Here is a 4,833-nt window from a genome sequence, read left to right as displayed (position 1 = left end):
AGGGCACCATCCCTTTTCATGGCTGTGTAATAATCCATGGACTCCACCTCTTTGGGGACTCAAGTGTCTGAAGGGCCCAGCGATCAATCAAGAATGAGAATCCACCCCTGTCCTCAATGGGTTCCCAGGCTGAAGAGCAGACACACATGGATCCAACGATTAGAATACAAGGTATTATAGCAAACGTAGCACAGGGCATGGTGGCCCCCAGAAGAGGAAGTGGCTGACTAACAATGGTTGCAAATGTGTGTGTGGTTATGGATGAAGGTCTGGAAAAGAAGACGGGTGTGAGTTTGCTAGCTGCAGGAAGGCTTTCTCAGTCGAGTCCAGGTGGTCCCTGAATCCTGGCCTGTGCGGGTCAAGTGGGTTATGGAGTGTGGGACCTACTAGGAGAAATGATCCAGGATCCAAAGCTCTTGATTGCCATGAAGGGCTTGGACGTTACCCTGAGTATACTGGGGAGCCGTGGAAGGTTCTTGAGCAGGGAAGACAGAGAAGAACTGACACTGATGGTATGTAGACAGGAAAGAGATGTAATCTTTAACACATCTTAGTGCTCCACGTGGGTTAACTCACTAATTCTCATTATAGCCCTGAGGTGTCACTGGCATCTTTGTGGACCAGATTCCTTAATCCTTGTAGAAGTCGAAGTGTCGGTTTCTTGACTAAAAAGCACCTGGAATAGTTCCAAACTTCACACATCCAAGAGATAGCCCAGAAGGTCCAGGGCTTTCAACTTGGTGAAACTTGAGTTCAAACCCTGTCTCTGCCACTTAAGAGCTTGGCACCTGTATGAGTTTCCTGTGGCTGCTGCAACAAAGTACCCCAAATTTAATGGCTTAAGACAACACACATTTATAAGCTCACAGTTCTGGAAGTCATAGTCTGACATGGGTCTTAGGGGCTGAAATGAAGCTGTTGATAGAGCTGGTTCCATCTGAAGGCTCCAGGGGCGAGTCCGTACCCTTGCCGTTTCCTTCTATAGCTTCTAGAGATGCCCACGTCCTTCAGCATGTGGCCCTTTCCATGTGTGCAGAGTGCCTCACTCCAAAGTCTGCTACTGTCATCATGCCCCCTCCTCTGATAGTGACCCCGTTTTTCACTTATAAAGAGCCTATGATTACATTGGTCTCACCCAGATAGTAAAGATCATCTTGCCACCCCAAGATCCTTAATCTAATCACACCAGCAAAGTCCCTTTCACCATGTGAGATGCCATCGTCACAGGTCCCGAAGATTAGGATGTGGACACCTTTGTGGGGGTGGGGGGGCAGTATTCTGCCTCCAGTCACCTTGGGTAGGGGGCTTCAGTTTCTTCAATATGTAGATACAACGTGTAATGTCACTGGGTTTGCATCTCCACCTCTGCCTCTTGCTGATGGTATGATCTGGGACTAGCGGCTTCATCTGTCTGCAACTCAGTTTCCTCATCTGTGAAATAAGGATAATAAGAGTAACTACCTCAGAGGGCTGTGATGTGGAATCAGTGAGCTGGTCCCTTTATTTGGGGGGTTGTGGAAAGAATCAAGTGGGAAAATAAAAGCACAGTCCACCTTGGATGGGCACCTGGCACATGGTACTTACTCAGTATAGGACTGTTTCTTTTCAGGGGGTGTACATTAGCTGCTGGTGACAAGAGGGTGATCAGAGTTCCTGGTGTGTGTGTGTGTGTGTGTGTGTGTGTGTGTTTCATTTAGCAAATATTGACTGCGGAACCACTGTGTGCCAGCACTGTTCTAGATCCTGGAAACACAGCAGGGAACGAGCAAACAAAAAGTACCTGATGGAGTGAGACAAGTTCTCATACGCCCCCCCCACCTTCCACATCCCTGAACCCCCCCACCCACACCTAGTTCCAAATGCTTCTCCTCCCTGTCCCCTCCTGTCAAGGGGCTTAATTAAACCTGGTGGGCTACTTTCAATTTGGGAATTAGGCTCCACCCACTGTCCACGAAGGCTGGGGACCTGGATTCTTCTGGATCCTTCTGGAAACTGGAGTTGCTGGCCTGGCTCAGCTAAGGGAAGAGACTGTCATCTCCCTCTGAGTGAGATAATGTTGCAGTTTCGTGTTTAGGAAACCACTTCTGGTTGGGACAGGAACTGTTTTTCCCAGAGGGGAAACTGTGCCAGGGCAGGGGATATAGGTGTCCCCGGAGCTTGGTTTTCTTATCTGTAAAAGCAAGGATCATAATGGTGCCAGGGCTCTAGAGTGAGTTCATGTGACGACCTAGAACAGTGCCTGGCCCCTACAAAATGCCATGTAAAGCTAGGTATTGACATCATTGGGTCCTCAGGTGACTTGCACATTTCTAAAGAGCCATCCGTAGGCCTAGAGGTTTTGCTGCTTTGTAGAATAGATACCTGGACCTCACAGTCTTATTGTGTCATTAGGTCCTCCAGGAAGCAAGTACTTCGATGGAGTCAGAAACAGAAAGAATATTTTGGAAGTGATGCCGGTGAAAGATAAAGTGAACAGGGGTGGGCAGCAAAAGCCTTCAGGCTAGGACATCAGTCTGCCACCTGTGAAACTGAAACCAGAGGCCAACCAAGTCTGGGGCTTATGCTGCCTGAGCCGCTCAGCCAATAGACCAACACAGGAGCTGGGTCATAGAATAAGCGTTTAATATCAGAGCCCTGGTGGTCTGAGAAGGCAGCAGGTTAACACCTCCAAAAACTGTCTTAACATTCTCAAAGTGGCTTGGGGTATTTAAGAGAAAATCTGGCCGTTCCTCCAGAGGCTACGTGATGGTTCCAGGAGTCTGGTAACGTGGCTGTCTGGTGGCATCATCAACCCAGGAACAATGATGGCAGTAGCCTGGAAAAAATGCTAGACCACAGAGATTGTGATTAATAAGCCTAAGGGTATTGATCATAAGTTTCAGGGTAATTTTCTAAAACAGTGGGGTGGGGCAGAGGACATTCTGAGCTCAAGCTGCAGGGGGATAATTTATAGGTCAAGGAAAGCTATAGGTCAAGGAAAGGTGAGGCTGGGACGTTGTGAGGGGTCACAACCGGGCCCTGAATAATATTGTATGTAAACTATAATTTTATATATATATAGTCATGGGATATGGAGTATAGTATAGGGAACAGTCAATGGAATTGTAGTAGATATATACGACATCAGAGGGGCAATAGATTGGGAGGAGGGGGTTACCACTTTGTGAGGGGTGAAATGTATAACTTACATTGTTTTGTACACCTGAAACTAATAATAATAATTAAAAAAAAAAAAGGAGAGGGGCAAGGAAGGCGTGGGTAGGAAGAGACTGGCTCAACTCTGAGAAAACCCACTCAGGTCAACAGGCAGAAAAAGCACATAGATTTTCCATATCAGCAAGTCCACAGAAACAGAAAGTAAGTTGGTGGCTGCCAAGGGCTGGGGGACGTGGGGGAAGTCATTGCCTAATCACTTCCTTTTGGGGAGATGAAAATGTTTTGGAAGTAGATAGAGATGATGGTTGCACAACAGTGTGACTGTACCAAAGGCCATTAAATTATACATCTTCAAATGGTTGAATTGGTTAATTTCGTGTTTTGTGAATTTGACCTCAATTTTTTTCTTTTAAAGATTTCCTTAGAGGAGTCCCACATTGGGTGGAAATGGCCAGGCTTTAACATCACCACCACCACCATGCTTAGTCATTGGTTGGGGGCTGCCCGAAAAGAACAGGACCTCGATGCAAAAATAATAGTGGTTCCAGGTACTGCAGCTGGAAGCTGTGGGCCAAATGCAGTTTTCCCAGTTGATTAGTTCTTTCTCAAAGGGAGAACCCTCATGGCTACCATACTTGCCCAATGTCACTCAGTTACTGAGCAAAGGACCTGAGTCCTGTCTGATTGTAAAATTTGGTTCTTTTCAATATATTGTGCTTCCTCCTCAAGTACCCATCCATATATCTACCCATCCACCCACTGGCCTATCTACCCAACTATCGGTTGTTCAGATCTCTTCAGCTTTCCAAAGCTCTATGCATCCATTCAACTAACCACTCACCCACCCACATTCTTTCATTCTTTAATCTATTCTATCAGTTCTCACTTCCCATTTATCCTACACTCCATCCATCCATCGGTTCAACCATCCACTTCCCCATTGATTCAATCCAGTTAATCAACCATCTGTATTAGCTTCTTGTGGCTGCTGTAACAAATTTTCACAAACCTAGTGGCTGAAAAACAACAGGAGTTTGTTCCCTTACAGTTTTAGCATCCAGGATTTCAACACCAGTTTCAGTGGGCTGAAATCAAGATGTTGACAGGGCTGTGCTCCCTCTGGAGGCTCTAAGGGAGGGTCCTTCCTGCCTCTTTCCAGTTTCTGGTGGCTGCTGGCATACCTTGACTTGGGGCTGCATCACCCCAGTCTCTCTCCATTCTCCATGTGGGTCTCTGTAACTAATCACCTTGTACCTCTCTCTCATAAGGTACATTTGATGGCACTTAGGGCTCACTGGGATAATCTAGGATAAGGTCCTCTTCTCAAGGTCCTTACATTAATCACATCTTTTGCCATATAAAGTAATATTCACAGTTTCCAGGTATTGGGAAGTGAGTATGTTTTTCGGGGTCATTTTGTTCTATCTACCACATCATCCAAATGTGTGTGCGCACACACACACACACACACACACACACACACATTTCTTTGGTTGTTGTTATTCATTTACTCATTCAGCAATCTTTATCAAAGGCCAATAATGTGCCAGGCACTGCTCTTGACATTGGAGACTCAGCTGTGAACAAAACAAGCATCCCTGCCCTCTTAGAGCATATGTTCTAGCTGGGGAGAAGGACAGTGAATAGATAAACACAGAGATATATAATGTCATGCTG

Source organism: Hipposideros armiger, unplaced genomic scaffold, assembly GCF_001890085.2.
Source record: "Hipposideros armiger isolate ML-2016 unplaced genomic scaffold, ASM189008v1 scaffold_742, whole genome shotgun sequence".
NCBI classification, from domain to species: Eukaryota; Metazoa; Chordata; class Mammalia; order Chiroptera; family Hipposideridae; genus Hipposideros; species Hipposideros armiger.
Note: the sequence above shows the minus strand (reverse complement) of the source record.